The 12,033-nt window shown below is 40.4% G+C and overlaps 1 long non-coding RNA gene across 1 annotated transcript in view; it reads left to right on the top strand.

The window, feature by feature from the left end:
* The first annotated feature begins 1,013 nt into the window (after positions 1-1,013).
* LOC116786115 overlaps positions 1,014-12,033 on the top strand; it is a 36,190-nt gene continuing 25,170 nt past the window's right edge. Inside the window, exon 1 of the long non-coding RNA XR_004356828.1 lies at positions 1,014-1,121. This is a non-coding gene — a long non-coding RNA (uncharacterized LOC116786115). The remainder of the gene's footprint in view (positions 1,122-12,033) is intronic.

The raw sequence follows: 12,033 nt of genomic DNA, 5'->3' as shown, positions 1-12,033 counted from the left end.
GTGGGGTGGGATGAGAAGTAGAAAAGACCTTGTTGCTGTGTAAGCCCTGCTCAGCAGTGACCAAAATACCCCTGAATCATCAACAGTGTTTCCAGCACAAATCCTGAACATGGCCCCATACCAGCTACTGTGAAGAAATTAAGTTTATCCTAGCCAAAGCCAGAACCCATTTTCTTTAGATTCTTCAGAAAAAGGCTGCAAATCCCATTTAATGTTGTTTTAGGAAAAAATTACAGTATAATATAGTAGCCCGGGTACACAGGAAACAACTGCTGAGTGGAGATATGTTTACTACAGTTAAGTACTGAGTTAATTTACTTTTTTTTCCCTTGGTTATACAAACCTACGAAACCTCTGGACGTTGCAGTGCAGGAAAAAAGTAGCATTAAATCATCATAAAATCTGTACTCAAATGATGTACAATTCTGTGTTTTAACACAATCTGCTACACTATGGTCTGGTCTTGACTGGGAGTTTTCGGATGCTAACTCAATCTTAATGCATGGTAATAGTAATACATGCCTTTCTGAGGCACCAGTGCCATTTTAATTTTCTGAATATAGATCAAATAACACTGGGTAAAATAACAGGTGCATTTTATTTCTTAGATATGTTTTCCAGCAGAATATGGAGTCATTGTATGCATCTGAAAAACCTAATGTTTATTTTAAAAGATTGTATTTTCTTTTTGAGATTTTTAAGGAAGCAAATTAGTGGTAATTCCAAATATTAACAAGTAATTTCTGTCAAATATAAGTCATTTAAACTTCAGTGAACAAAGTCATAACAATGAATTTAAACTTATTTTTTTGTTCTGAAACAACGTTTACAGTTTAGAATGCTCTGAATGAACACAAGTCTTAATCTCTAAATTTTTCCACAGAATTTTTTTTCATGTACTGCTTTTTTCCTCTGTTCTCCTATTTAAACATATTTAAAAGAAATATTTTAAATACTTTATTTTAACCTGACATATTTTTGATTAATAACAATTTCCATTGCAATAAACAGGAAAGTTCCCTGGCAGACTGCACCTATGAATCAATGTTAGACAGTAGTGTGCCTACCCTTGAAGCTGTAAGCATCCTGGAAGTCCAACCCAGAAGGACATTTTTTGCCAGGTAGGCACATAGCAGGATCTTCACTGTTGAAAAATCAAATGCCCATAATTTTTTCTCACTTTAGCTCATTTGTGTTTCAAATGGCAGCAAGTAGAATCTTAGTCCTCTGCAGAAAATTGAAATTATACAGCAATTAATGAAGTTTTAAGCTCCCAAATCAAAATGTTTATTTCTTGGAGGAGCGAGTACTGATCAAATAGCAAAACACGTACATTTAGTGTAAAGGACCATGTGGAAAATGAGCCTTTCCAATCAGACTTGTCAGTGCCATAGCTCTCATGAACAATAGAGATGCTCCTATCTAATCTTCCAAGATCTATATTTGTCACATGCTTATTTCTGGTAGTATTTTGATAATTTTGTACTTTGTATGCTTATGCACATTATTGTTGTCTCTAGTGCTCATATGATTCCCATTTTGACACAGATTTCTGGGAATCTAAATCATGGTTCAGTTACCAAGACTGCATCTGCTAGCCTTGAAATGACAGGAATGAAGATTTCACAGAACTCATTAAATGTTTGCATGGTTGAAAGAGTATGAACCAAACATGCTTTGCAAAGAGAATTGTTTGGGTTTTTCCCATTAAGGTTTTTAGGAACATTTTATTCTCTTCCAAGAATCCTTACTGATGAGGACAGGAAAAAAAAAATCATAGCTCAAAGTGACTCTATTCTGCTTCACTGAAGTCTGCCAATCTTGTGTCTGAGGTTTCCTTCCTGAATACTGTTTTCCCATTTTGCATTTACTCATCTCACTGAAAAGTTGCTTTTGAAATTTGAAGTGACTTCAGCAGGAGTCAGTGCACTAAAGCTGGCCATTTTTAAGACTTCCCACTCACTGCTAGATGATATTTAACTATCTCAATGTGCCTCCCATCTCTGCGAGTCCTGAAGATACATGTAGAGAATGATCTGGCTCAAGAAGGACCATGGAGAAGTCTATCATCATCACAGACAATAAGAAATCACTGTGGAGCTCCAAAATCAAGGGCTCCAGCGTGATTCTTCTGTAGCCAAATTGGGCTATATGGCTCTCACGATCAAACACACTTGCATTTCTTGAGGCATACTTCTTTCATTCTGTAGTGTGAGAAGCAAGGGAGTTCCTCACTACCTTACCACCCAGGAATTCCTGATACTAGGTCTGTGTTCTTTGCTTTGCTCCTCTGGCCCGGGGAGAAAAAGGATAGGATCTAAAAATGCTACCATCTCCTGCCAATCTAAGGTACATGGGTAGGTAGGAAAAAAAAAATTGGTTTGTTCAGTGGGGATTTTTTGGGATTTTTTATTGGTTGATTGTTTGTTTTTTTTGCTTTGCTTTGCTTTGGTTTTTTGTTTTGTTTTGTTTTATTATTATTATTATTTTTTTTGAGGTTTTTTATGTGCATCATGTGCACTTGTTTGGTTTTGGGTGGCATTCTCAAAGGCTTGTAGTGACATTTGGGCTTACACTTACCTTGATAGCCAGTGGGAGCCAATTGAGCATATATTTGCTGCAGCTGTCTAAGAAAAAGATCTTTTATTATTTCGTCTTAACTAAACATGCTAAGCATGATGCACTAGGTATAACTAATATGTCCTTTAATTTCTCATCAGTACTCTGCAGCAGAGACACTTTTCTCTGTGCATTGGTGTAGGGAGGCTGAGGAAGAAGAGTGCGGGGACTTCTTGTCTCCTGGAGCCCAGGGGAAGAGGTGTGACAGCACAAACTGCACATGTGCACCACAGTAACCCAGGGCCTAGCTTGGTAAATTGTGTATGCACTACAGCTTTGGCAGAAATTTGGAGCAGATGTCAGGATGAAGATGAGTGAGATACTGGACTCCAATCTGTATGAGTCAAGGCAAAATACTTCATCCCAATGACTTGGGGGACTTGAATGCAGCCTTTGGCACCTGAGACTAGTATCCTCAGGCTGTATAGAGTGCAAAGAGGTTGCTTTCTACTTGTGCAAAATTATACATAACATATACAGGCCCCAAAGTCTTCTGTTGTGTCTGGTACCAGGGAGGCTCAATACTCAGAGCTTTTGGCTTCTTCTGACTTTTGTTCATGTTAGGATTTTTAGGATATCAGTGTCACTGATGTAACAGGAATTAGCTGCAGATTAGAAAGACTCTAACAACTCATATTTGATAAATTGCAGTTTTCTTATGATGCGACGTATCTTACTGTGCAATGAAATACCTCCCTTATTGGTCTACTAGTCATTAAATAAGTCCTCCAACTCATTTTATGTCTTTCTGTTGCCAGCTTGGAGACTTATAGTGCTTTCTCAGTTAAATCATCACCTCCTAATGATCCAGCTGAATTTTTATGTCCAGCCTATCCCCCAGGAGACTTTTAGATACACTGTAATGATACTGTTTGCTGGACACTGGCAGTTAAGTGTTCTAGCACCTCATTTTACAGCCTTTGATACATTTCTGAGAAAGAAAGCACTTGGACTATTTATGAGAAATCAGAATGGCAGTTGTGTTAAGACTGCAAACACAAAGCACATGCTTAGCTTTATTTAGGTGCTCCAAACTTTACCCAAAATGAAAATTCATCCCTGTTTTGGCTGGGCTTCATCTGCCTTGCCACTGCTATTGCTGCATTACTGATTCCATTATTGCAATCAGCATAACTGAAGGGACTGGAGGTTTGGTACTGGCAGCTGTATGGCACAACATGAGAGAGCCTGGAGGGTTTCTGACCATGTCCTTTAGCTTGTAGGCTCTCTGGGAGGTCTCCCACAACCTACCTGTTGTACTTTTTGTACTGCATTAAGTAAACTAAAACAACCAAATGAGTCATTTTAGGTAGTTTGTTTTTTGAAAAACATGGCGTTTCTGTACTGTCAAAACTGAAATGTACATGGAAACAATCCCCACACAGTTTGAATATTTTCAGACTAAAACATTGTGCCATTGCATATCAAAATCTTTTAATTTCAGCTTAAATTTTCATTTATTTAGTTTTAAATTTAAAAAATAAACAAATCAAGTTTGGGATGAAGCACAGTATTTTCATACTTTTTCCATTAACTGTTGAGGAGAAATATTTTTTTGTGCAAAACTAATAGGTTTTTTATGATCAGCATCTTTCTACGCATGCTTGCACAAACCAACATTTTCAGAGGTTTCCAGTCCAGTTACTCAACCAAAAAAATCAATTTCTAGCTGAGCCCTAGCTAGGAGGCAAACTAGTTGAGGTGAGGGCAGCTTTCATAGCTTTGCTTGTTTCTTTCTCTTCTTGCTCAGATTCTGGCTTGCACCTCGGGGCCAGGTACCTGCTGTGGGAGGCACTGCTGGGTATCTCCTCTTTCTGGCAGGGGGGACATCCTTCTGTAGCTGCTGAATTGTTTATCAGACTTTCTTTTTCCCGTTGTTCCCCCTAACACAGGAATTATGAATTCATCTCCCCTGCCACAAAGCACTCAAGGACAAGACACCTACATGACCTAGTTGGGAGGTGTCAGTGCAGCTGTTTCGGGGCAAGTGACCCAAGTACATCCTGGGTTTTTTTGCGTGTGGAGGGTTGGGTAGCAAAAAGCTAAGAACAGGAGGCTGAGGTGCAGTAGGTTGAATGTCTCTGTGCTGCTTGTTGGGGCAATAACATTTCTCTCTCCTGTGACAGTCTCTGCCAGCCTGGTGCACAGACTGGCTTTTTTCCTCAGTTTTATACCAGGATTCCACGGCTCCTGTATTCAGCTGGTAACATTTTTCTTGCAATTCCGTGTTATAAACCTGTAAGTTGTAGTCCAAAACAGGGAGATAATGTTGTGCCTCTTTGATTTCAGATGTGCCTCTTTCGTTGGTGGGGGATGTGCTATGCAAAAAGATTTTTTTTTTTCAACGTTTTTATTTAAAATCATTGACATGGCTCACTTCTTCTGAATGTTTCTTCTTTCTGAGCACTAAGGTCATTGTACAAGCTAGGTTTCTCTTTTGAAGGCTGAATTCCTGCACAGCAATGCAATACAGTATGCCTATGATTTTTAAGATATACTGAGGTATTATGGAATAAGATATTAACTGAGGAAGATGGCAGAGTTTGAGGGAGCCATGTTTTGTTTTTCTGGACAGGAAAGTGTGTGCTATGTGCATGTAAAACAGTAGTAATTGGTGTTCTCTGCAAGCAGCAGGATTAAGATTTCTGTGAATGATTTAAATTTCTTTTTAAAACTCATTATTTTCCCTTTCCTTGTTTTATATTTGCTGTCTTCATTTACTTGGTAGAGTTCCTTGGTGTTTTGAGAAATGCTGTGTAAATAATAAGCTAACGATTCCTATTCATCTACTCTTGTTCATGCTGTTTGAGATCATTAGGCGGACACTGGGCCCCCTCCTATCCGTGTCAAATTGCTGTGTGATTTCTAAATAATGATTTTGAGTCATATAACTTAAGTTAACTGAAACTCCTGGACTGAAAATATAATACTGATACTTTGTATTTGGTACTGTAAACATGTGTAATGAAGGGCTGTCTTTTGTAGTGCAGTCTCTCTCATACTGGATTTGCAGATCTTAGATGATTTGCAGTCACCATATTACAACATCCAGGATGAGATTCATACAGCATCAGTGTCATGCTAGTCCCTATTAAAATCAAAGGGAATTTTCCACTGGCTGTAATTAAAGCAGCTAGGCAGCACTGAGCCATAAGGATAGAGGCACATCTTTCCAATTACAGGTAACTCAATCAAACTCCTTTGTATTTTTGTTTATTTACTTAATGAATGGATATCACACGAGGGTATGTGGTATCCCTGCACTAAGGGAAAGAGCAAAGCAAGCCAAATTGATAATCTCCTGTCACTGCTTGCTGTGGCACAGCAGTTTCTATTTATTGGCAGGAGAGGAATGTTTGGGGATGTGAAGTTATGCCATTACAAAATATCCTTTTAACTATATCGAAGCAATTCATTAAGTTGAGACCCTAAGTCATAATTTAATAACTCTAACCCAGAAACAGCCAGAGGAGCCTACTCTGAGGCTTGCATTTATGTTTCTCCATCTGGACTGAAGTAAGCTTTCAAGTGGAGTGTGTGCAGCAGTCTTCACTCCTCTGATTATTCAGATACCTACAGGTAAACTTTTCAGACTTAGTGCAGAAGTTAGATTTGCCAGACAGGGAAAACTTGAAAACCAGTCTTTAGGCTCTCCTTTCTTGGGAATTGTAAACCTTTTACTTGTGGGCACAGAAACAGCATTTCTGTGAGAAGAAGTCTGCTAAATTATGAACTTTTTGGTTTGAAAATGTCTTAAGTTGGCTTCTGCACAGACATGCAGTTTCATGCAGGAAGCTGTTGGTCACAAATAAGCCTTATTCCCTTCCGAAAAGTATGAACCACACTATTTCCCCAAAGCACCGATAATATTTTGTTGTCACTGTTAGATCCAGCCTTTAGTGACTGCTCAGCTGTACTGTCATCCAGGAGGGGACATGGTAACACTGAACAGTGCTTCCAGCTCAGACTAAAGGTACTAAAACACACTAGGTGGTTGAAAAAAACCACAAATGTTTCTTGGGGCAACCCACGATACCTTACCAACTGCTGACCAATATATCATGGCAGCATATGTCCATCTGCTCCTGTAAGGCCTGTACGTATAACAACATCCTTGCTAAAATGTTTCATTCAGACATGAGTGGACCTGCCTGCTCCCTGCCTTTCAGCCAGCAAAGAGAAATATTGAAAACATGGGAAGGCCACAGACTGCTGTGAAAGCAGGACGTGACAGGTCTGTCAAAGGGTGTAAACAGGCCGAGGGAAAGCAAGTCTCCCTACTGAAGGATGTCAGGTGCCTGAGCCATGCTTACTTACTCTTTCCCAGAGATGTGGGGCTCATGTGGCTGGACAGGCTGTTTGCCTCCCTGCTCCCTCAGCAGCATATGGATTTGCTTGCCACTTAGAACCAAAGTTAGCTGAAGGGCAGGGATTGCAGAATAAAATGTTCCTAAAACTTAACTGAGAGCTCATGATGGGGTGGAGGAGAAAGACATCCAAATTGATGTCTTCACAGTGGAGAAGAGGGCAGCAGGAGCCCAGCTTCTTTAATTAGGCACTGGAGAATCTGGATGGGAGCGCACTGCAGGAAAGCAGGCTGGATAGTTCACAGACTACTTGTTATTAGGAGGGCAGCCTGCGGGGGCTCAGGGCTTGCAGTGGAAGTTTGTTTATGATGCAGCACATTCTCCCAATCTGCTGTAAAGGAAGCCTGGATGGGGCCTAGAAATCAGATTTAACTCTTTGCTGGGGCCAGTCCAAGCTCAAACACAAAGCAAAGCAGAGCCCCTTCTTCTCCTAACCTTACCTGCTTGCTCTTGTGGCTTTTCCTTGTCTCTGACCTGAGAATTGTTTCCTGTGAGTTGTGTGGATCACATGCATTCTTGTGAATATGATTTGGATTTGTCGAGCTGTCTTGTCAGAACAAAAGAACTACTTTTGCTCAGGAACTTTATGATCCCCAACCTAATGGGAAGAGATAGGGCAGCAAAATCTCTCTATAGGTAAAAGATCCTGCTTCCCTGAGGTTTTAGAGCAACTTATTTTATTTTTACATAAATATAAATATAAAAAGGATTTGAATGTGCAGAGGGTAATCTATCACGCAGGCTTCTGTGATCCCTTTAGATGAAACAAAATTAATTTTAATCTCTCAGTGTTTGTACAAGAGGGAGCAGTGGTATTTATTTGGCACGTGTGTGGGCACACTCTCTCTGAAGCACACAGTAAAACAAAGCATAACAAATCTGTATTTACAAATCTGAGGAAGCCTGCACTGCAGTCAACATATTAAAGTTCTTTCAGCAGCTTGAGAGATGATTTGCATTGAGCGCCTTAGCCCAGGTTTACTGAGACAGAGGAAGGTGTTGACACAATATGTGTTTGAAACATTGCTTATACTTTCTCACATGAAACTTCAGCTGTTTCTTCGAAGTTGGCCACATGCTGAGATGAAGCAAAAAATACTTTAAAAAATTCCTTGTCAGATGCTTTGCTAGATGAGAAAAAAGATATGAAAACAAGTACAGAAATGCAGAGGAATTATTTCCGCCCATTAAAATTGTGAGTTCGTAGTCTCTTATTCACAAATTTAACTAAAGGAAGAAGATCGATATCAGAACTCTGGTAGTAGTATTGCTGTATGCCTGTGAGAAATCAGGAGCTGGACTTCAAAGCACTCTTTATTCAGTGAAGGTTATACTGTTTAATACTAAGAGAATACTGCTTAGCAGAACGAGATAATTAGAAAGCAGAAGTAAATGCCACTGCTCCAGCAGCATGGAAGAATGTAAAATGCCATTGCCATGTGCAGCAGGCTGCAAAATGAGGAAACCTGTCTGGGAAATAATGGTTCAGAAAGTCACTGTGTTAAGGGATAATGGAAGGGAGGGCTGCTCCACCCTCTCATTTCCCTTGAGGAGGTCAATGGAAAGACAGATGAAAGGGGGGAAGCAGCTTAAAGATCCCGTGTGTTTCATTTTCAGGTAGGAGGAAACAGAAGGAAAGCATACATTCCCCCTGGGCAAGGGACAACTTTTTCTCTTCTCCGTCTTTGCTTGCTACTTGCTTTTCCCTGGAATCTCTTAATGTAATATTTGAATTGAGGTTGGCTATTTTCCATAAGAAGTGTATCAGCTCCTGTAGAGCCAAGGGTTTGGTGAAGGCATAGAAGATCTGTATTACTCACTTGACCAGATATGATGTGCATGTTCCTTCCAAATATAATAGTTTCAGGTGAAAAAGTCTAGGAAAAAACTCCACAGATAAAGTAGTGCAGATTGTGGCCCCTGCTCCTTTTAACCAGTACAGTGTTTCCTCAAACTTAGTAATTCTAACAACTCCAAATTTCTTCCAGTGGAACAAGGCCCACTGAAATCATGATTCAGTTATTTGCAGGAAGGGTGGAGCTGACATCTACCAGGACTAATGGAAGACAACAGTGGTGTGTTGTCCCTTCCACATCCCAAGATCCTAAATAGACAGTTTGAAGAGTTAAAATCAAGTGGGCTGGAGAGATGACGGTGTGAAGCTTCTCTGGCCTGAGAAAGCAGGTAGAAGGGATGTCAGCAAGATAGTTGCTTCCCTGGCTCTATTGGCTTCCTGTTGTGCTAATTTCCAAAGGAGCTAGGAGGCTGCAAAACAGACTGAATCAGGCTCCCAGCAGCTCCTGTTGTCCAATAAATCAGTACTAATGGAGCACAAGGACAGAAAGTTGTCTTAGGCGTAGGGGCTTGCTCCTGGAGAGAACGAGGAGATTTACAGACAGGTACACAGCTAGAAAAGTTTTTGGCTTTTTGCCATCTTTCCATACATTTGCTGATGAAGCCAGAACAAAGTGAATGAAGTTAAATCTCATCAGGATCCTGCTGCTTTTAACTAACACAGTCAGTCTGCTGAGACCCAGTACTTATGCCAATTCTGTGTTTTTGTTTTGGTTTGTTTTTTTAATCTGAAATATACCAGCCCTAGCAAAGAAGGGCCAGAAAACCACCTGACCTCTGAGGCTGTGTTCGGATCCAGCTCTCTAAACCAGCCCTTTCTAGTAAGAACAACATCAGCTTTTGCAAGGCAAGTCTCTGCACTTGGTATGAGAACAGGTGGTCAGTGACAGCAGAGCTGATGGCAGCAGCGCATGTGCTGAAGGGCTCTGCTCTTGATTTGTATCACTTTTGGATTAATCAGAGAAAACAGGACATGGAAAAGGCTTTGGGTGATTGTTTTACATCCTTATGCTCATTCCCCACCATTTGTAATGTCTCTGTATTATACAAAAAAGGTAAGTAGTGCTCATATTTTCACCCCACGCAGGGAAAAATTAGATTGCTGTAGTGTCCTTGAGGTTTCCCAGGTCTAATCAGACTTTTATGGGGAGGAAAGACTGCCAAGTTTAGTGACTTCTGAGAGCTCCTCCATCTAGATAGCCTTTTTAATAAGATCTTTGTATGTGTCCGAGTTTGCGTGACCTATCCTGTTCTTTGGATCTTTCAACTTTAAGTACCCTACAGGTAAAGTTACATGAAACCCATTGAGTACCATCTTGTATGTCTTAATTTGTTTTATTTTGGTCTAAGTTTAAATATTTCCAGGTGTTGAAGTCACTTAAACTTTGGTCCCATCTCTTGCTGTGAATCACGTGCAAATGTTTCCTTGGTGGAAATATTTTCTTTTTAGTGCTCTGGTTACACAGGTGACAAAACAGATGCAAAATGTGATACTGCCCATTAGTCCAGCTCAGTTCTACCTCATTTGGGTTTGCTAAACCTTGTTGCCGCTGTTGGTTGACTTGAAAAGGCTAAAAAGTGATTTTTCCCAGGTTCCCATTGCCCCAGTGAGATTCATAGCTTTTGTGGTTCCTTTTGAGCACTGCATATTTATTGTGAGGTCCCTTTTATTTCCTTTTGCATTGCACAGCATTCCACAGCTTTAAATTGCACTATCATGGATGACAGCTGGGCCTAATTCAGTTCTAGGGGAATGTAAATAAACCTCCATATTTCAACAGTGTAAAAAGTATGTTACACTTTTTCACAAATAGACAAGAGGAAAAGCATACTTATTTATCACAGTGCAAAGATACCTGTACAAGTTTATGGATGCTTCCGTCTACTTGCCTTATTTCAGTCTTCAAGTCCTTATGTGTCAAAGCAGAGTGTGCAAGTAACTGAACTGCCACCCCAGCAAGTGTGGCATCTATTCTAGGCTAGGTTGTTTGGCTTCCATGTTTGGCACAGATTACTGCACTTTACGGGACTGTTTCTACAGAGATCCTGGGCAGAAGGCTTAGAAGATGGGTAGGATTGGTCTCTGCCAGCACCAGCAGGTAGAATGGGATCCATATCCCCAAATCTCTGGTTTACTGGCTGCATAAATGTAGACAAATGAGTTCAGGTTCAGGTAAATGAGTTCAGGTTTCTTACTGAAAAAAATTGATATTCTGCTTTATGAAAGAGGTTGAGACTGTTTCATGACCTGTAATTGTAGACTTGAATACAAATATTCAAATATTCAGTTTTCCTGAAGACCTTGCGGGAACTGACTTTCAAAGAAAACTTTCTGTAAAATGTATAGGCTTGAGTGTTTGCTTTTTTGAGGATTTTTCTCCTCATTTCCTCAGTCAGAGGTAAGTGGGTTGTCCTGATGTGCCAGGAAACAACCTCTGAGAGGAACAGGAGCCTGAAAATACATATGCTCTCCCTGCACAGACAGAAATATAATCCAGAACTAATCACTAAAACAGTAGCCCATTGTGCTTTTGAATCTAATTGCAGCCCAAGCTGCAGGGGACGGTAGAAATCAGTTGGTTTTGTTTGCAAGGATCCACTAGAGTGGAAGTAGTGTGTATGTGACAGAGCCAGGAACACGAAACTGTGGGACCTGAAACTTTAATTAGCCCTAAGGCTTTCTGTTCCCTATTTCTTGAAGGTTCCAGTAGTGCTTGCCACTTCAGGTACTGAGAAAAGCAGTATTCAGTGAGTCCAAGTGGCAGAAGCTGCCTGTTTTCTCCTGTATGCTGTTACTCTAGGAAGGTTTTTGCTGGTAAACTTTTAGCACTGAATGTGATGCTCATGGTGTGTGCTCTCTAGCTAGACACACATCTCCTGTGCTTACAGGTTCCACAGCTGAAGGAGCTGCTCTTTAAAGTCTTCCTAGGCTGCCTCTTAGTACAGTGATCCTTTCCCTGGCATGGAATATGAGAGCAGGTGCCAGGTCTTTGGAGAGCAGGTAGTTAGATGGCAAATTCAGCCAACAGCCCCAACAAAACTGTAGAACAGCATAATTATAATAAAGTTTTAAAATATTCCTGTATCACTTGGATGAATTATTTTATCTTCCAGTCTGAGAATAACCTCTGATCTCCTGTGGAAATGCATCTAGCATTTAAATGGAGTCTGCATGTTTTCCTTGGACACGCAA

Source organism: Chiroxiphia lanceolata, chromosome 4, assembly GCF_009829145.1.
Source record: "Chiroxiphia lanceolata isolate bChiLan1 chromosome 4, bChiLan1.pri, whole genome shotgun sequence".
Classification (NCBI taxonomy): domain Eukaryota; kingdom Metazoa; phylum Chordata; class Aves; order Passeriformes; family Pipridae; genus Chiroxiphia; species Chiroxiphia lanceolata.
Note: the sequence above shows the minus strand (reverse complement) of the source record. Positions and strands in the feature narration are given on the sequence as shown.